We start from the raw sequence: 22,311 nt of genomic DNA on the forward strand, positions 1-22,311 counted from the left end.
GATATGAGGAAAGAAAAACATCTTCTGCGGTTCTGGGATGCCCCTTTGGATGTACCTTAATTGGAAATAATGGGGGTGGCAAGTCTTTTGGCATCTCTGTAACAGCCTTAGGTAGTCCTTCGGCTAGAAGGGGATACATACCATTCATAAGAGCATTTCTTTGTCTATTCACTTGTTCTGATTTCACTCGGATACCTTCCTCAATTAATAAATTTTCTTGAACTTTATTTGAACTTTCTTTACTCCTCTCTTCTTGTCTACGTGCTTTTTCTGTTCGTCTATGAGATTCTTTACGCCATAACTCAACAGCGTCTTTCTGTGACTGTCTGACCTTTCTTTTCCATAACTCTTCCTCCACTTTCATGATGCACTCTGCATCCCAGGTTCCCGCTATGGGCCACCTTTGACTTTCCGGTAACCCCTTGGTATAATCTACCCATAGATCAAGAAACAATATGGCATCTAAGCCATGTTTATGGTACATGAAATGTCCTGGAGTGTCTCTAGGAGGAATAGGAACTGCTTCTTCAAGCACCCCTTTTCTGGTAGTAATCTGTCTTAACTTCGAGAAGAGCGGCATATTGACAATTGATCTGATACTTACTTTTGAACTTGCTTAATACGAGAAACACAATAATGAACAGTGAACAATGAACAGTCATTCATACCACAATATGCAAGACATTTCTGAATACTTTAAACATTAAACATTAAACATTATAACAATGATCGACAATGATGACAGTCTGCCTAACTAATCACCACGCTGAATTCTTGACAATAACGGAATACTTCGGAATACTTGATATACTGCTAAACAGTACATATACACTGCTAAACAGTGCAGACCGGATTTGTGTACCCAAATCCGTCTTGACCGGCACAACCTATGTGCGCGTCAACACGCCTCCCCGGCGATGGTACTCACCGAGTAGCTCCTTGAAACGGAAGGCCTCAGAGAATGGACAGGACTCGATAACTGCGGACATCGGACCCTCTGGACGTCGGGATTTCGGAAAACCTGGTGGGCCTCTGTATACCTCGGATCTTGCTCTCTCAGCTAGGCTCTGGTCGGGATACTTCGCACTTCTCACCGCCTCGTCTGGGTTGATCGCAGCCTCAGTCGCCCCCGCTTGACCGGAGGGAGCTTACAGGAAATCCTGCTGGTACGCGTTTATGGTCCGTCCAGCTGTGGCAGGAGACCGGGCCTGCAACGCACCGCCGGCGCGTGAGATGAGAAAGTGTCCCTATTCGGGCGCCATTATGTGGTAAATAAAAATAAATATTACCGGACTGAATTTCATACGGAATCTTAAAATAAAGTAAATAGCTCAAAATAACAAGAGGCAGAATCCGTGGTATAAGAGTAAGTCTAATGGGCTTTATTCCATTCAAAATGGCCGACTCGAGTCGCGGCCTTCAGGTTCCGTCACCACGAGGGTTCAGGAAGTGAAGTACAATAATTTATTAACAGACATGTATTTTTATAATAAGTACATTATAATGAAACGAATGTAGAAGGCGTAACATTTGATAAGAAAAGTGACAAAACAGTGACATAATCGAAACTAGGCGTAATAAGGAATAAAAGAAACATGATTGGTTAGAATTATCAGACATAGGTGGATCTATAAGATAATGCTTGGCATAGATGCGCGCGCGGCAGCATGACGTGTAATTGACGTGCAACTAGGGGGTGAAGGGGACTTGACATTTAGCTCTACATGTGGAGACGAGAAGTCTGGGGTCAAATCAACCTAATCCCAAATCATATCTAACATCCTATGTTTAAAGAACTATGTTATCCACAAGGAAGAGACTCTCGGACAGAATCTATTCTATACTGACTGTGTACGTGTACAAGCGTCTAAGTGTCTATATGAGATGCGAGGGATAGAAAACTTTCCATGGTAACAGGGCTATGAATCACTTGCAGGAGGACGGAAAGGCTGAGTCCTTTGCTTGTGATCTAAAGGAAATGTTTACCTAAATCACTGGACAGGAATGCATCGGCTGGAGAGCAAAATAGATAATTCGAAGGTGAAATACAACTTCTTGGCAGACAGGCGAAAACTGGCCGAGGCAGGCACCGTTAGCTGCACAGGGAGTAGGACAAAGTTCATGGATACAGATGCGAGCTCAAGCTGAAGCTGTCAGAGACAGAGAGCAGGGAAAGGCTTTGAGGACAGAATCGGGCCTACTTGCCTGAACTGTAAAAATGGAGTAACTTAGCCATATAAAGTCGGTGGCCTGTCACACCTAGGAATCGAATATCCAGCCCATTGATGGCGGATCTGACAGAGAACATGTTGACGGTAGACACACATATGTTTGCGTCTTAGAAACTGGAACTGGAGGGAACATACATGTACTTGTAACATGCATATAGAACCGTTGGGGTCCAAGATAGGGGACATAACTGATCAGGAAAATCCACATTTCCACAGATGTCTAAAAGCCGTAGCAGCTACTTGTGTGAGTCTGGAACAGAGTGAAGGCACTGTGATGGGATGTCCTTTAAAGGTATATGTCCCACATTCAGTTGAAATCCTTCTGACCAGAACAAAGACCCAATTCATGACACATAGCCGATTAACCAGATATGAGAAGGTGATTTTGGGTGCAGACAATGTAACAATTGTAAGATGCATAAGTGTGAATCCTTCCACTTTATTGCCTGATGCAGTAAATGCAGAGGTCAAAGATGACGTTGATCACAATTGCTTGGATGTACTGAATTCTGCACAAAGCCCCGCCCTAACATCAGAGATGAATCTCTAGAAGAGTCAGATTATGTGATGTTTGTGGATGGATCATGCTTGAGAACGAAAGAAGGAATTTTAAGTGCTGCGTATGCTGTATGTACAGTGGCAGACATAATGGAAGTATCTTGTTTGAGAGGAATACGTTCAGCCCAAGTTTCTGAGCTGATTGCTCTGATTCGAGCTTGCAAACTGGGAAGAAATTTCCGAATCACCGTGATCACGGATAGCCTGTATGGCTTCGGAGTGGTACATGATTTCGGACAGATGTGGTCCCAGAGGTGATTCATGACTTCTTCAGGATTTCCAATTAGGAATGGTGAGTTTGTGAAAATGTTGCTTGAGGCAATACAGCTGCCTAAACAGATTGCGGTGGTAAAATGTGCTGCACACACGAATGGAGATGACTACATTACAGAGGGCAACAAATTTGCTGATGAAATAGCTCAATATTGTGCCAGACATACAACTTCAATGAATCGGAGGAGGGAAAAAGAACATGTTTAATGTCCTTTGATGTTTACTAACACAATTGAACTGTGGGAAGAGGTGAGACAATTGCAGGAAGAAGCAAGTGATGAGGAAAAAGAGATATGGAAAAAAAATCAGGCGTAGACGAAGAGAGAAAGATGAAGTTTGGGTTTACAGGGATGAAAGACCAGTTATGCCTGATAGCATGATCTCTAACATGGCGCGGATGTACCATGGACAGGCATACATAGGTAGAGATACAATGATCAGACTTTTTAAACAGACTTGGAACAACCCAACATTTAGGGCTATAGCTGAAAGCCTTTGTCAAAGATGTCTTATATGTCAACAGTTGAATCCTGGAAGGAAAACAATAGTGAGTTTGGGAACAATAGGACGAGAAGTAGGTCCTTTTACCAGAATGCAACTAGATTTCATTGAAATGCCCCCAAGTAACAGACTGAGGTATGTTCTGGTGGTTGTCTGTTTGTTTTCTCGTTGGGTGGAAGCATATCCGACTAGAAGGAATGATGGAGTTAATGTAGCAAAACTCCTACTGAGGGAATTCATTCCTAGATATGGTTTTCCGGTAACGATAGAAACAGATAGAGGAAGTCATTTCCAAAATGAAGTTATCCAGCTGATATGTGAAGCATTAGACATTCAACAAAAACTGCATTGTGCCTATAGACCAGAGGCTTCTGAGGTGGTTGAGCAAGTAAATGGCACAATCAAGAATAGGCTAGGGAAAATGTGTCTAGCCACAGGACTCAAATGGCCAGATGCCCTACCACTTGTGCTCATGAGCATGAGGAGCGTACCAGACAGAAAAACAGGTTTGAGTCCTCATGAAATAATAATGGGACGAGTAATGAGACAAGCATTCGTACCTGTCAACAAACTGCTGACTATAACTGATGATCTTATTCTGGACTATTGCAAAGGATTGGCTGCTGTGGTGTATTTTGTGTTTCATCAGGTTGGATCGGATGCGATCACTCTTGAGAGAAACCCAGCTCATGATCTGAGTCCGGGAGACTGGGTTTGCATAAAAGTCCACAGAAGAAGAAATTGCCTGGTTCCTCTCTGGGATAAACCACGTCAGGTGATCTTGGTGACTACCAAAGCAGTAAAGTGTGCAAGTGTGAATAATTGGATTCATGCCAGCCATACAATCAAAGTTCCAGATCCTGGAGATCGACCTGTAAGTCGACATCTGGAAATATCAGACACCAGTTTGGCATCTGAAATAGAAACTGAAGCAGTCAGAGTTCCATATCCTGAAGATCGACCTGTAAGTCGACATCTGGAAATATCAGACACCAGTTCGACATCTGATGCAGAACAATCTGAATTTGGTGAAAGAGAAACTGAGGACATTGAAAAGCAAACAGAAGACTTTGAAAGACAGACAATTGATATTGAAACAGGAGAGACAGAAATAATTCACAGTGATGTTGAACAACCAAGTACAAGTTTTGGGGAAATTCCTTCAGAAGTAATTGAAACAACAGAAGAAAATCTAAAATCAGACGGAGAATCAGAGATCATAAAGTTCAAAATTAAAGAAAAAGAAGTGAGATCTGGAACAAAATTGGAAGAAAGTGAAGAAGAAATAAGACAAAGGAGAGGACCAAGAAAGACAGCTTGGAAAGTGGAATGGAAAGAAACAGAGACTGAACTAAAATAGGCCAAGAAAAGGAGATAATTGGCCCAACGAGAGTAAAAGACTGAGATCTAAAATAATAAATTTGAACAAAGACAAGGAAGAACAAGTGAATGAAATAATGAGTCAAAGAAGTCAAATAAATCGGAATAAGGGACAATTGCAAAGACCGAAAAGAGTAAAAAGACCTAATCTGAAATACAAATCACCAGAATGGATTTACATAGCACTGCCTGACATCGAAGAGGTGGATAGCAGTCAAGAGAACGCAAACAAAAATTGTAAGCAGGAGGGTGAGAGTGAACTGTGCCCATCCTGAAGAGACTGAAGAAACCAGAATAAAGACAAACTGAATAAATCAAAGAATATTTTGAAGGACCAAACAGTGCGCTAAGGGCAGTTGTTTCGAAGGCCATATTTTTGAGTGTGGAGAGATACATTTTCTGTATATATCTTAGATTATAGTTTATCATGGCAGACAATGAAAATAGAAGATTTAGGTGTAAGTTTCTACACAGATGGTGTAGAATGTGTTTTTACTGTACAGGTTTACTGATGCTTATTTGGTTCATTTTAGCAATAATTGTTCCACTTAGATTAACTGCAGAAAATACGTCTGGGGATGAACAATAAAACAAATAGTGATAAGGCACATAACACAAAGGATACTGTAACACTGATAGATAATACTGAGCTTCATAGAGACAGGTCAATAAATTAGTTTTCTAAGAATGTTTTTACAAAGCTTTTATATGAATATGTAAAGACAATGGATGTTAGGGATTGTTATGTCTGTAAGCAGTTACCTGCATCTGTGACAGAGGGTGTAACATATCATCACCTTCATTTGACGTATGGAATAACTTGCAGTGTGTTGGCTAGTTCATTTTACAAGACAGGCAAATTAGAATATTATTATACTGAAATGGATGCTGTTTTTGCTAAAGTTTCTGTAGTTCCTGGACTAAACAAGGTGAAGTCTGGTAAAGTTCTGGAGAATATTTCTTAGAAACAAAAGAATTAACATTAGAATACGCATTTAGACACAATCTTACTTGTAGATTAAGGAAAGAAGAAAAAGTATTTTTAGACATGGTAGAGGATAGAAGAGTTAAGTTTCAAAGAAAAGTAACAGGAGAAAATATGAAAACACCACCTTGGGGTTTTGAGGAAGGAAGTTATGATAAGAGCGAAACTAATGTAGCAATAGGGTTAGATTTGCCACAAAAAGGAAAATTGTGCATTCGTAGAGATAACACTATGTGTGACAACTATTTTTTGGGTGCTAGTGAATGCCGAGATACATACAGAATTATAGGGGGATGGGGATTCAAAGGAGGAAAAGATCCAGTATTCCCAGGGATCTATTTTATTTGTGGGAACAAAGCTTAATATAGGTTGCCGGACCATTGGTACGGAACATGTTATCTAGGCCTGGTCTTTCCAAAAATATTTCATGTAGATAGGGGTACTAAAGTAACTCACGAGATAGGTAAACTACTAACACGTAGAAGAAGGGAAAGTTTTTCAGAGATAACAGGTGACATTTTTGGAGCATTGATACCAGCAGTGGGTATATCTTTTAATGCATATAAGATTTGGAAATTGTCAACAATAGTAGATCGTTTATCAATGAATACTGCTGCAGGGTTCTTAATGGTAAATACCGAGATGGTTGTCATGAGAGTTATGGTGATGCAAAATCGACTTGCCCTTGATATTCTTTTGCCAAAAGAGGGAGGAATCTGTGGAATGCTGAAGGTACAACATTGTTGCACTTACATTCCTGATAAAAGTCAGAATATAGAAAGGTATATAAAGAATATTACTGAATTGCATAAAGAAATGATCTCACTGGAGGTTGATGGTGCTTTGGAGAAGCTTGGTAAGAGTGTTTCCTCAGTAAAGAAATGGTTTGCAGAAATAGGTAGTTCATTAGTTGGGAAAATACTAATACCAATGACAATAGTAATATTAATGATATTGATGTTGAGATTAGCATGTGTATGTATTAGAAAAAAAAGAAGAAAATGAAATAAAAAGACAAAATGAGGAAAATAAACAAAGAGAACGAGAAATGGGAGAAATTGAATTAGAAGAATTTAAAGAGAAAATGTACAAGTCTAAGAGACAAAATGTGCAGAATACAATTGTTTGAGCTAACAAATGAAAAAGGACAAGAAACATGCTTCCTGATAAATTGGTAGAGATGGTTTTTGTGGTAATATTAAAAATCACCAAACGGAGGAATTGATGGAGCAGGGGAAATACAAAAAAATGCTGTACCCCTTTGAAATTAATGACCGCATAACTTTAAAAATACTAACTGTTTGAATGTATGTATTCATCAACAAATGCACTTTTAATTATACACTACACGCAGGAAACTAACTGGCATTGCAAAAATCTAATTTATTTACAAATGTGAAATTAAATTAACATAGGTTTGTGATTCGTGTAGAAAGTAGAAGTAAATTGCATGTATTTCGTTTGTAGTAAAATTATATTGTGGCAAAGAATGCAGATGGTAAATAAAATGGCTTTATATGTCGCTTATGCTAGGTAACAACTAACACTGGTCATTAGAATGGTGGGTGGTAAACAGAAGGGCCTTATTTTCTATGTCTAATTTCTGCAATGTTGTTTTCATATTAGTTCCGTTCGGTCCTGCTAGGCCTTGCCTGAAAATGGCTGCTGCAGAGAGACGTGATTGCGTGCGCAGAATAAAGATGGCCCCTGCGCATGAGCAGAGTGGAAGTTCCAGTAACGAGTGTGTGGCCTATGCCCGGAGTGAGAGATGTCAAGGCCAGTCTGACCTAAAACAAGAGTTGTGCCAAGAGTTCAGCGTGAACGCATGGGAACGGATGGGAGACTCGAACTCCAGAAGATGAACTAATTAATGACTGTCGAATAGTGTTGCAAATATATTAACAAAGTTAAAGAACATTTGGACTTGATGAACTATTGAATGTATTAATTGTTTGCGGAACCGGTTCGAGCAAGGAGGACAATGAGGTGACCATCACCACCCCTCCAATGGACCAATCAGAATGAATGTAGGCCCTAAAAAGGTTTCAATTTGGGCATAGCAAGTTAGTGTAAAGGGTATAAAAGAGCTTGCGCGTACAATGATGGGTTCATGCGCACTTATTCTACATCGATCTATTCAACACAACACGCTGTCTGTTGAGACGATTTTCCTTCTGATGCTGAAAAAGACTTTGTCAATTTTGGACTTTGAACGTTGATGGGGAAAAGGAACGAGACCATCGCGGGATTCTATCCTGGGAGGGAATACGTCCGAGGAGGTTAGAGGGAAAGTCAATCATTATTGGGAATCTATCCTGTGATCGTCGGTTCATGTTCTGGTGAGCCATTCTCATCATCGCCCTAAGGCCAAGGGTAATGAGTATTTTCCATTTCTATTTCAATCTTTATTTTAATGCTTATGAAAATAATGTCTAGAATATTGGTCTATTAAAACTTTACTTATTGAATTTATTTAATGAATCTAGATACAATTTCATGCTAACTCAAAAACTGAGTCTATGGTTATTAGAATTAAAGCTATGATCAATAATTGTTAAAAGGTTTTAAATTGGGATTGAGTTGGACTTAATCACCATCAACTGATTCCTACTAGTTGGTCCATCGACCGAAATAGCGGAGTACCTTGATGTTTAGAACCGACAATTCCAAAATCAAATGTATATAATGCATATAGTTATTATTTAGGTAAAAATATTAACAAGGTACCCCGTATGTCTTGCAGCTCGTCTACTTATCACTGATCCAGTAAACTGGAGTGAATGTGTGTTTCGGTGTTATGGGCCCCACCGATGAACAAATGGTGTAAAGGTTTTCTGGGTTGGTGTCGTAAGGGAAGGTTTTTATAATAGCCACGCTGCATCACTGTCTCCAGACTAGAGCATTAATGACAGGTCAGGATATAAGAGAGGAAAATCAGGAGCCACAACAACTAACAACATGTTGTCAGGGGTTAACTCCATGTTAGAATGACCTTAAAAACAGACTTTACACTTCACACCAGGATGTGCACTAAGAACTGGGATGTGAGTGAGCAAGTGTACAATATCTAGTGTTCATGTTTTCTGAGTTTCCATTTTCCTATTCTCCATAATGTTTCTCCCTGACTAGTTCTATAACTGATCCCATGTCTTTGTCAAGCCTGAATTCTGACAATATCCCTTGCCCAGGAACCAGTGACTGGAGATCGGCTCAAAGGAAAGCGACTATGACATTACTTTACCAATTAGGAAACATGGATAAACTCTGTACGCTTCCTTGATCTGTCAGAGATATCATGTTACCCCCAAGGTCACCAGATATTGCAATTGGCCTCTGTATACATGGAAGACAACAATAGCTTTACATTTGTATTAAGAGACTCCATCAATCAAGACTGGAGGAGGGGTGCTTCCTATAGCTAACATAGAAGCTTTAATCTAAAGCACATGGAGTTGCAGGAGAATGTGCCAGTGTGAAGGGAGTGAAAGTCAAACTGCTGAGGTGACTACCTTTCCTTTACAGAAAATGGATCTACTGTCAGACTCCTCCCATTTTGCCAGACCATACCAACCAGACTCCATCATGAACATTACCTTTGAACTTGTGCAATGCTCCATTGTTCATTTACAAGCTTTCATAATCCTCTTGGAAATCAGATGCAGTCCAGATTTCATTAGAGGGTTTTATTCCTAGCTACTGATGCACTGTAGTACGTGTATGCCTTCCCTCAGGCTGAGAACTGGAGATGTGACTTTCATTGTTTCTAAATGTTGGACCTGGAGTATTGCCATAAGCATGTCCTTGTACTCCTTTCCATGCAACCCTACCCGATTCCGAAAAATGATCTATTCCATGTTCCATTCTGGAGTTTCGTTTTGTCTTTGTGCTAATTCATGGAACCTCTATGCACTCCTTCAGGCAGACAAATAAAGGAGAGAATGTATCTGCTCTCATCTGCATAGTGATGCAGCTAGCTATTTTCTATGTCTCAATCAGTTCCATCCAGTGTGGCTGTGAGATGGAAGGAGGGATTTAAGACTGTTGATTTCTCCAGAATTTATGCTATCAACTGCTTTTATTGGGAGATTTTTCTATTCCAATTGCCTGTGTTGGTGAACCTTTTTGTAAGAACCTGAGAAGAGTCCTGAATCCTGCTACTGCTTTAGCAGTGTCCTTTCCTGAGGTCACCTTCTGTCAACTTGTGTCACATTACAGTCACACATTGTTTATGCATTTCCTTTTTACCCTGAGATCCTGAATTTCTGTTCTTTCCTGGTTAGGTTGGCAGAAGTTCTGTTCTTCCTCGTGTTTGTTACTTTGTCTGTAACCTTGTTCTGAGTTTTTCTGAGTTCCTTTGTTAATTCACCAGCAGGGGCATTAGCTGCTGCAATGTCTGTTTGATAAATTCTTGAGTCCCTTATTCCGATTCCCTAATCTAAGCTCCATGGGTCAGTAGGGCGTTAGTTGTTCAGGTGCCTGTTGGGTACATCCTTAAAGAGGGCATTGCCTGTTTCAGTTGCTGCTGGATAAATCCTGCTATAGATATCTTCAATTTCTCTCTGATCTATTGGCACCTTTAGTGCTCTCTGAGTTACTGGTAGTGCAGTACCTGCCCTCAGTCTTTGTCTCTTATCCTTTCATATTGTCTGCATTTCTTCTCATTTTCTTCTCTGTATTCTGTTTATTCTTTTCATTCTGGCTTTCTGTTCCAATCTGAAGTAGGTCCACTGTTAGTTGCAGCCCTGTATCCATTTACAGTGTGACCTCGAAGTTGGTCTCCATTTCAACCAGTTAACAGAAGTACCTAATTTGCTGCGCCCATATTCTTTGGACTCTTACCTATCTCAGCGTTGTTGTCTGCCTTGGTCCACCTTTACATTGAGTGCAACGGTACCTATAGCAGCAGGTCTAAACTATGATTCTTGTAGCATATCTGCTGTTAAGAGCAGCCTGTCGACATCCAGAAAAGGGCTGTCCCCAAGCTATCATCAGACCCCTTGTCATATACCAGTACACCACTTACTTTGAACAAACCTTTTAACCATGTATTCTTACTTGTCTCCGGTATCTCTCATTATCTCTGGCACAGCCAAATCCAATCCAGGACTACAGCTTCTTTTTAATTAGCATAAAATACTTCTCTGTTCCCAATAAAGAGCCCTCTCAGGCTTTATCTAATCTACTTCCTCACACACTGGTATTGACTTCTCTCTACACTTCACTTCTAGGCTCAGTTCCTCTACATCTAAAGACCCGAGTTTTACCATAGATTCTGTTATGGTCTAAATACCAGTGAAGCGTTCTGAACCGAACAATGCAAACAATGTTGCAGACTCTCCAGTTGATCCTAGTCAGACCTTTGCTGAAGATTGAGGAGCAAACTGTCCAACTATTGCTAGAAACTGTTTCCATGTCTGTTCCTGTCCATGGCATGAGCATGAACCTAGTTTCCATGTGTTTCAGAGCCACGTTCCAGTTGTGACTCAACAGACTCAGCTCATGCTATTACATCAAGCTGCAAGACACTGATGAACTTCCTCCCATAGGCAAAAACATTGATTCTCTGTTTCAAGACCTCAAGACCAGTATTTGTCTTGGTGTCAAGATGCTTGACATTGCAAACCAATGTGTGAAATGTAAAACAATGCCTTGGTGTAACTGCAAATAGCCATCCTTGTGCTCACTAATAACCAATGCTTTCCAAGGTGCGCCTGCCTTTGGAGTGTAAAACCTCGCTCTCGTACCTGGCAATCATAGATGGGAAATTTTTAATCACTGGCTCAGCACTGACATTTTGTATTTCTGTAACAGTCTGAATGCTGTTTATATACTCTTCCATTTCAGATCTTACACATGCATAATGCCTTTTGTTTTAGTCTCACCACATGATCGCCATAGGAGCCAAATGTATGAAAACATAGAAATGTATGTCTTGGCTCTGCTTTCATACCTTTTATGCTCAATTGGGTGCTAGTCAATACCCTTGTCACCCAATTCTGTGATTAACAGATATTTTTTTCTTTAACTAATAAAACATTTGCAGACTTCAACTTGGCTTATTGGGCTTCCTCTGTTTTGCCCTGAACCTTTCACTATCTCCCTCTCCAGTGACAAACCACAATCTCTTTACTTTTTACCAGTGAAGGTTTGCATAACCATCTCTTTGCAGATCCCTAGCATTGCCTATGTTGCTATATTGCTGCCACAGAAATGATATTGTTTAAAACCCAGTCTGTGAGTGATTTTATGCCAGTGGCTCAAAACGTCTGTATTTGTTCATGATTCTGGCATTTCAGAAAATCATATGAACAATGTGCCTGCTTCATAACTGAATCTGCTTGAACAAGCTGATACATCTATAGCAGTGAGAAAGATCATTGTCTAGAGGAAACTGTCATTGACATTTCCTGTTCAAGTAAAGTTTCAGAAGGATTTTGAAACCTTTTTTTAGGGGCCTTTCCTTCATTTGTTTGCTCCAGCACCATTTTCAAGTACTGTTGCAGTTTGGTGCACTTTCTTCTGCCTTTGAAAAGAGAGAGGAGCCTCTTGAGGGGGATAATGTCAAGGTCATACTCCTGTGCTATTAGATGGTGCTTCCTGAAGACCTTGGATGACCACGCCTCCAATGCAGTGCATCACCTACTTTGATCAAACTTTTTGCAGTGCATTGTTGCTTGTCTGCTCTTTCTCCTCATCTCTGGTACAACCAGATCCTATTTTCAGCAGTCCTGTGAAAAGAGTTTTCATGAGTAACCTATTGTCTGCTTGATCTGTCACTGTCAGGAATCCTGAAATGTGTGTTCTCTGGGGATCATGTCCAGTATTGCAGGGACAAGTTCACATTTTCAAGCTTGCTATGGGTCAGCATTGGAGACTGTGGCATATAGAGTATTGGCTGGGGGGCGAAAGAGGGCAGAGTCACAGGATGACACACATCAGCATTTCTGAGGCAAGATGGCAACAGTCAGAACATTCAGGAAAAGCTGGAACATTGTAGAGGGAGACACACATTCTGGTCACTTCTGCATCAGTAAGAGCTGACAAGATTTAAGCAGTAGTCAAAGTTGCACACCTTGCCTGGCAACAGCGGTTGGTAGGTTCTTTATAATGGTTGTATATTTTGCACCATTTGCGTTCCCTGCACGATTTTTGTTAGGTGGTTAGGGCAGCTCAGGTTAACCCTTCCTAGTACATATACTGAGCTTTGCTTGCTACCATTCCGGAATTCCTGCCCAAAATTGAAACGCTCCAAGTCATCCTGGAGGTGAACATTCACATCCACTATACTCATTCATAGCCATGACGTCTAAGGGCTAGCCATGGCCTCTCCATTTTCATACTCTAGTAAATCAGTCTACTGTTCCCTAAAGACATTGCATCCTGTTGTTCACAAGTATATTTATATTAATGATACCTTGACTTATAGGATTACTGGAGTTAGCAGTCAGTCCATTGTAGACTAAGGGTCCTTGTAGCATGCCTTCCAATGTCCTGTGCACCCAAAAACAGTGGGCTGAGATGCTTATGGAGTGTTCTCTCTCTCTCTCTCTCTCTTGCTGTGCAGTCAGTCACTTCAAATTCTGGAATTCATAACAGATCTCATTTGACTGAAAGGGGAGGGGATGAGGTTACCATCAGTCAGCCTCTTGCAGGTTAGAGCGGTGGGCCGGGTGGTGGGGGGCATTTCGACGGACGATGATGAGGGAAAATTAAATAAATAAATCATTTTCCCTCATCATCGTTCGTTAAAATTCCCTCCCACCTCATTGTTCTTACCTGCACGAGCCATAGCTGATCAGAGTCCCTGCCTCAATTCCATTGAAATCCTGGCAGTTTGCCAGACTCAAGTGCTCTGTATATGCTGATGTTGACACATTACAGACAGCAGAGGTCCATGCAGGTATGTGCTGTGGGGCGGGGGTAGTGCGGCAGGGCGGGCGGGGGGGAGTCAACAGATGAAGGAATAGGGAAAAATTTATAAATCCTATTTCGTAGTCTGTAAACATCCCGCCCCCTCCTGCCCCACCGCGCTTACCTGCATTGACCGCTGCTGATTACAGACCATAGCACAGGTCATTGGTAAAATACAGGAAGAGATGGAGACAACCAGTCAAGAAAGGACTATCCTCCTAGATAGGAGCCTTCATCTACAAACCTCCAATCCTGGTCCCCCAGGAAGCCCAAATCTTAGAAACATGGGTGCTTTCTCCCCTTCTGAGAGCAGTCTTCCAAGTACAGGAGGAATTTCACAGACAATATCCGCCCTATCACCATTTCTACCTCAGATATGCCTCTATGCACTGCAAATGGGACATGGAATTGCTTGATCTTAAAAGGGCAAACCCTGATTGTGAGGATTACAGCAAAAGAGTTTACCAGTGCCAAGGCAAATTACTATTTGCTGGTCAAATTGTCCATTGCTTCAGCCCACTCTCAATTTTGGCTCCCATTGATACAGAGGCTTTAGGCTGTTTTACTTTCACAAAATATTACAGATTGCACAAAGGAGAACAGAGCAAAAGACACATATTAGAGGTATTTATGGTAAAGAATTGACTTCTGGGGATAGTGTTTCAGAAATTGATAACTCAATCATGCCTTCATTACAGTCAGGGGTGTGTTTAGGGAAATGAGCAGGCCTACTCCCAAGCGACCCAAAACTGGTTCTGGAACCAGCTCCATCTCTCACTGGGCTGGTACCCAATTGGCTACCATGGGCCTAAAGAACAGTACTTTAGATTTCTTCTTACACTAAAAGGTGAATGGACATGCTTCACCGCCACCCCTTTCAAGTTGAATCTCCCCATCTGCTCTTCCTGGGCTGATATGTATCACATTTTTCAACCCCAAGTACATCCTGTCATCATGCTCGTAAAATACTTTTGTGACTAGCAAACAATCATAAACGTACACAAAAATGTATGTTTATGATTGTTTGCTATTAACAAAGGTATTTTATGAGTATCATTACAACTGAGTAGTCTCCGCACATCAAAAGATAGGACAGGCCTATCTTTTTATATGCGGAGACTCCGCAGTCGTAAATATACTACTCGTAAAATACCTTTGTAAAAAGCAAACAATAATAAACTTACACTATAGTGTAAGTTTACCTTTGTGAATCAAACCCTCTGTCTGGAAGTCTAGGATTGCTCACCAGAGGTGGCATTCTTAGTCCAGCTGTCTAAAGAACCATCTACCCTAAAATCCTATTCTCAATGTTGGCAATCCTTCCACAGGTGGCGTGTTAACTGATACAGTTGTGAGAAGAACCAGTATTGATTCATGAGTTTTTACAGAGAGATCTGAGATGGTCTCATCTTTTCCTAGCTCTGAAGATTTAGTTCTTCCAGTTTTATGTCCTTCTCCACAATTAGAAGAGGAACAGGTTCTTCACCTACTGACTATAAGAAGAACATTAATGGTGTAGTTAGAAAGAACAAGATCCTTCAAAAAGACGGACACATTATTTGTAACGTTTGGTTTAGCTTGTCCAATTTAAAATCTCCACTTTAAGTAGATGGTTGAAACTGGCTAGAATTTATGCATATGTGTCTAGAGGTATAAACATTCCAGATGTGGCTCAGGGTAGGTCTACAAGAGGTATGAAAATCCCCTAGGGCGCATTCACGGGAGCTACAATGTGTGAGATCTATAACATAGCAATTTGGACCTCCCCCAATACTTTTGTAAAGCATTATAGATAGGCCTTCCTGTTTTCAGTTTCTATTTTTGGTAAATTCTGGTTGTCAGTGCGTACACATTTTCGTACCATTAAAAACAACAGAAACAGTGTTTTTCAGGAGTTTATGTAACGTTTCGCTTTTATTATTGCTTGCTTTCTGCACTGAGTGCATGGTATATAGATAGTGTATGTACAGTGTATATGAGGTCCAAATACATTTTGACATCTCAAACTTATTGTAGTACACAATACAATACTTTTCAGAGAATCTTTGGTCATGCGCACTCGCTCTTTCCTTCTCACGCAATCTTTTATCTGTGATAAGGCTCTCTCAACATTGGCACTTGAGACGGGCAACGCTAAAACAGCCAGTACAAAATTTTCTAACACTGGCCACTGACTTAGCTTTCCATGCCAATACTGCTGCACCTGAAGATTGCGATTCTCTGGGACAGGTTCTGAAACATATGCGCTGAACTGGGCGTATATGCCCTCAGAGTTATTGAAGCAGTCAAAAAAGAATTCGTACTTTCCAAACGTCTGGTGTCATGTTTTCACCACTATTCCAGTAACTTGGTGACAGCACTCTTTTCACATATACCTGTCACTGCACCTTGCACTAAATGTTTAAAACCTGAGGTGTTTGGCAATTCACTTACTATCAATACTGACTCGCAAGAAAAGGGGCCTGATGTATCAAAGGGTTTCACCCATTCTATGTCTGTGGGTAAATGTGATGGTACATATTGGGAAAGATTCTTATGAAACCAGCCCTTTTACCTATCAGTGAAAGAATCAAACATAGCCAAAATATTAAATATGATTTTGATATTTTCTGATTCTCTTAAGTTTATAAAACAATTTAATAGGACCTAAAACATGCTTCTAAACCCTGCATCTTTAGACCAAAGACCACAAAACTGAAAAAAGTAAAAGGAAGAAGAAACAGTATTTTAGTGACATGCCTAAACAAGAAAACTGAAGCAGAATAATGTTAACCCAGTCTTTCTTACTGCTACATTGTATAACAAAGTTACATTGTATTGGCCCCTTCAGTAAGAAATAAAAATGACTCTTTCACTGTTCTTTTCCTTTTTTTGAATGCCATTTAGTTTGTGGTTGTTCAGGTGTTTATCAGTCTTTATATGTTAACACTGGTAAGGGTGATTTCCCTTTTGGTGGGGTTTTATCAGTTGTTATAGGTTTCAACCTAAAATAGATAGTCTAATTATAGATTAGCGCTGAGAGGGAGTGATTCAACCATGTTTGCAGCTTCACTGTTAGGTTCAGTAATAGGTCATTCCTCCAAGTTCTACTCTTTCCCATCACAGTCCAAGTTTCCCATCTGTTGATTGAGTTTTTGGTTTCACTTGTTTAGAATGGCAGGATGTGAGGTGGGTGGCCTAACCTTTTATAACATGTGACAGGATGTATGCTGGAGGGATGGTAAGCAGTGCAGGGTTGTAGGCACTACACTACCATACAGCACAGCTGTCTGGTTTGCTAAAGATATCTTGGGAAAATTCAGAAAGTGGACCTAGGAATGCATTCGGCCTGTTCTTACCATTGGCTTTGGTGTTTGTTCCTCACATTTTCTGGCTTTCTACTTGCTGGTTTTTATTTGCTTTAGGTTGTCCAGATCGAGGTCATCCCTTCCATTGCCAAACCTTGTTTACTGTATTCTTCCATGAACTCGCTTTCTGCAAACAGACCTTTAAATCTTGTTCTTATTTTGTCACATTTGTTGTGCATTCAAAGGCAGAGTTCAAATGTCAGGCTGTGTCTTCCAGAGAGCTTCGTGTTTAATTTTCTTTCTCTGACTTCAAAGTGAGAGGATTTATGTGACAATGTTAAGTCAATAACACTTATATAGTACATAATTCCCACCGGTCTCTAGGCGTTTATCTGAGGGTTATGATACCATATTACAATCAGTCTCTACCAAAGGCCTGGCAATCATGCCGGCTAGTGGGGGCCTGTGTGAGGAAGGCTGTACAGATGTTATTTTTTTTCTAGCACACAACTAAATTTAAATGCCTGTAAATGAACTGTGCTGACGATCAAATCCATACATTGGGTGAATACATTTCCACACATTATCGTTTGTGGGCTGTATACTTTTATTAGTAAAGTTATATGTGACTGCAAATGTAATAGTCCATTTCAATTGAAAATGTGTTTTCTGTAATGGCAGCACGCTACCATACCATTCATACTTCATGTTACCCCATTTTACTACTACTCTGCACCACTCCATGCAACTGCATTCTACTCTGCACAACTCCACACCAGAGCTTAATTTGTAAAATATTTAGTGCCAGGGGTCTGACAAGAAGGCCACTGCAGCTTGCACCACCCATCGCCCTTGTCATCGCTGTCAAAACAACTACAAACCATCTCTCTCGCATGTATATGCAACAGTTCAGATTATTCCAGGTCCCCAAAGCTAAAGGAATGGCTGGGGAGGCAGGTATTAGAAATTTTAATGTATATTGTAGGCCTAAATATACTGCTGTTCTGCTTATCTCAAAATTAGATGAACAGTGCCACCATGTGGTGGACTGTTCTGATTATGGTGTTGACAATTAGGTGCCGGTGCTGAGCACCGGAAACCAATTAAGTGCCAGTGCTGAGCACCGGAAAGCACCGGCTCAAATTAAGCACTGCTCCACACTACATCATTCCACTCCATACTGTGTCACTGCACTCTTCTCTGCCCCACTCCACTCTATGCCTCTCTAGTCTACTCTACTCTACTCTACTCTATGCCAATGGACTCTACCCCTCACTACTATGAGCCACTGCACTCTACACCACTGAGCTCTACACCACTCCGCGCCACATCCTACTCTGCAACACTGCACTCTACGCAACTACACTCTACACTACTTTAATAAAAACCAATGCACTCTACGACAATCTACTCTGCACCAAATCACTCTACACCACTATACTATAAGCCACTCTATTCTACTCTGTGTCACTGCATTCTTCGCCATTCTATTCTGCTCTGCACCACTGCACTCTATGCCACTGCTCTCTATGCCACTCTACTCTGCTCACTATACCCCACTACATGCTACACCAATGCACTCTATGCCACTTTACTCTACTACACTCTGCAACACTCTACTCTGCAGCATTGCACTCTCTACCACTGAACTCTGTGCACTCTACCCTATGCCACTCTACTCTGCGCCACTTTGCTCTATATAACTGCACCCTACTCTACACCACTCTATGCCACTCTACTGCACTCTACACCAATGCACTCCCCGCCACTCTAATCTACTGTACACCAGTACAATCTATTACACTGCACTCTACACCACTCCTGTCTAGGCCATTCCACTCTGCACCCCACCACACCACTCCATTCTGCAACACTGCACTCCATGTCAAGACTCTATACAAATCCACTCTACCCTGCACCACCCGACTCTACCCTACCCCACTACACTCCATACCAGTTCACTCTTCTTTGAAACAATCTACTCGACCCCACTGCACTCTATGCTACTGAACTCAATGCCACCCTACCACACTCTGTGCCACTCCACTGTATGCCACTGCAATCAATGCTATGCCACACTACACCACTCTACTCTATGCCACTGTGTTCTACCCTGTACCGCTATACTCTATCCTGCACTACCCCACTCTACTCTGAAACAATTTACTCTATGTCACTGCACTCTATGCCACTGTATTCCACTCTATGCCACTGCAATCCACGCTATGCCACTGTACTCTAAATCACTGCACTCTATGCCATTGCAATCTGCGCCACTTTACTCAAAACTAATGCACCCCATGGGACTGCACCTACGCCACAAGTTTGCACCACTGCACTTTATGCCACTATACTCTACAACATTCTACTCTATGCCACTGCACTTTACTCCACTGCACGCTGGGTCATTCTACACCACTGCACTCTACGCCACTCTATTCTACTCTGCACTACTGTACTCCATGGAACTGCTCTCTACACCACTCTACTCTGCACCACTCTACTATGCACCACTATCTGCATTCTATGGCCCTGCACTCCATGACACTGCACTCTACCACCCTGCACTCTATGACTCTGCCCTCTATGACTCTTCTCTGCATGACGGTACTCTAAACCACTGCTCTGTATGCCAGTGCACTCTTGTCTGCATCACTCAACTCTATGCCACGCTACTGCACTCTACACCACTACACTCTATGCCACTGCACTCTACACCTTTGCACTCTACTTTGCACCATTCCACTCTATGAAACTTCACTCTACGTCATTCTACTCCACTCTGCACCATTTCTACCCCACTTTGCGTGACTCCACTCTACGCCATTGCACTCTATGCAACTGCAACCTACTCTACACCACTTCACTCTATGGTACTGCACTCTATGCTTCTTTTAGTCACTGCACTTTATGCCAATGCACTCTACACCACTTTACTCAAAGCGAATGTACTCTGCGCCACTGCACTCTACACCAATCTAGTCTGCACCACCGTACTTCATGCCACTTCACTCTAAGTGACTCTACTCCATTCTACTACACTTCACTCTACAACGCCCCACGATACCCCACTCTATGATGCTCTCCAATCCATTAAACTCTGCCTCACTGAAAATCTACACCACTCTATGCCACTCCACATTAAAACAGTCTACTACACTATATGCTGTTCTATGACACTACTCCACAATGCTCCACACAACTCCATCTATGCCACTCCATGCCACTTTACTCCACTTTATTTTATGACATACTACTCCACTCTACTGCACTCCACTCTATGAAAATCTACTCCACTGTATGCCACTGTACTCTACAACACTCAATGCAACACCCTCTATGTCACTCCAGTCTTCTCTACATCACTCCACGACACTCTATGCCCTTCCACGCTACGACACTCTACTCCCTCCATGACACTCCACAACACTGTATGCTACTCCATGACACTCCACTTCACTCCTCTCCACGCCACTCAACTCTACTGGATGCCACTCCACACCACTCTACACCACTCCATAACACTCCACTCTACTCCACTTTAGGCACTCCACACCACTCTCCTTTACCCCACTAACTTTGAGCCATGCTGAACAGTAGGTAATCTGGTGTACCAACATTGGTAAAAACAGATTGGAAAGCCAAAAGTTCTTGCTTGGGCGAGACCTGATGGCTTTGCCAATGCTTGTTTTAATTGGTGATTCATCTGGTGAGAGTAGGAGCTAGCACTCAATAGGTAAAGACTGTGACAGGGAAGAATAGAAATGGTGTAATGAAGATTATCGGTAAGTAATCGGCCATCTCTAAAGGAAAAGGAAAACCACAGAAGCAGAGTTACCAAATACCCATTTCAGCTAAAGCATCTCTATTCAGTCGTCTAGACTAGAGCAGTTTGTATGTTGGACCTACTCCGTGGAAGCCAAAACTACAATGCCCAGAATGCATTGTTCAGTCAATCTAAACGCTAGGAAGATAAGGGGTGTGTACATTTTTATATTACACCCACCCACTCGGGCTAAACAAGGCTATGTGCAAATACCGGGCCTGTCTTGTGGCGTATCCTCATAAAACATTCTGTACAAGCAAGGGCTTCTCTTTGAAAGTTTCCATCCCATAGGACGTGTCCCATCCAGATACGAATGAAGCAGCGCGCGGACAAACCTCGGAGAGCTCCGAGATGCTTCCATCGCTCCCGGACGACCGCCCTTTCCTCTGGTATCTAGAAGTATTTTCAAATCCTTTGTCTACAGCTAAATTATGACAATTTTATTGCTTGTTGCAAATTGCGTTCCCTGTACAGCTTTGTGCAGGTCTTTTAAAAAGCGTCTTTGTTTTAAAGGGACCCTGTCAATGATGGCTGCAACAGACGGTCCCTCGGGCCCTTTAAAGGGGGAGTGTTAATCAATCAATAAAAGGGAATGTCTGTGTATGTTGTATTCCTCTTTGCAGAACTGAATTAGCCACCAGGGACAGTTCCGTGTCTTGTACAATGCTGGGGTGTGCACTTCGTTACAAGCATCGAAGTTTAACCACAGACATTCACGGGGTACAGGACTGACATATTTTCCCATGGGCGAGTTCGGGCGAACATCTGTGATCGTCGCCGGGCAGTTTCAGAGGTTGAGAATTTAGAAGACACTGAGGTAAAGATTTAATGCTCTGGAATATAATGGCAAGCGAAATCCTCCTGTCAACAACCTGTTGAGAACAGTAGTCAATCAGTACATACACTGTGAGGTTTCCCATAGCAACAGGTTGGTTACATGACTGATATTAACACCCATGTTGAATTTTAGTAACAAAACACAGATTTTGTTTTTATGGGCCTGAGGGGACCTCTTTTTAGTGCTTTTAATGTTCTGGTGACCATTTTTGAAAATGTGCTGTAATCAATGGTTCAGTAACATGGCAACTGATTCCAGGAGTATTGCACCGGGAATTGGGATACAAGTAAGCTAAAGCATTCAAAATAACAGAAGGTAGATTCAAAATCAGATCGGTTTACATTACAATATACTGGCATAGCAGAAGCAGTGATTTCTTTTTAATGGCGGTCATGTGTTAAGTGTGGGAGACTTGAACATCCTTTTTAAGGCAGTTTTCCATTATTCAGTGTTTATTTTTCTTCATATTGAGAAGTCTTCCATTTACTTTTGAAAGAGGCCTTTTCTGACATTTTTGAGAA

This window comes from Triturus cristatus, chromosome 4_1, assembly GCF_964204655.1.
Source record: "Triturus cristatus chromosome 4_1, aTriCri1.1, whole genome shotgun sequence".
NCBI lineage: Eukaryota > Metazoa > Chordata > Amphibia > Caudata > Salamandridae > Triturus > Triturus cristatus.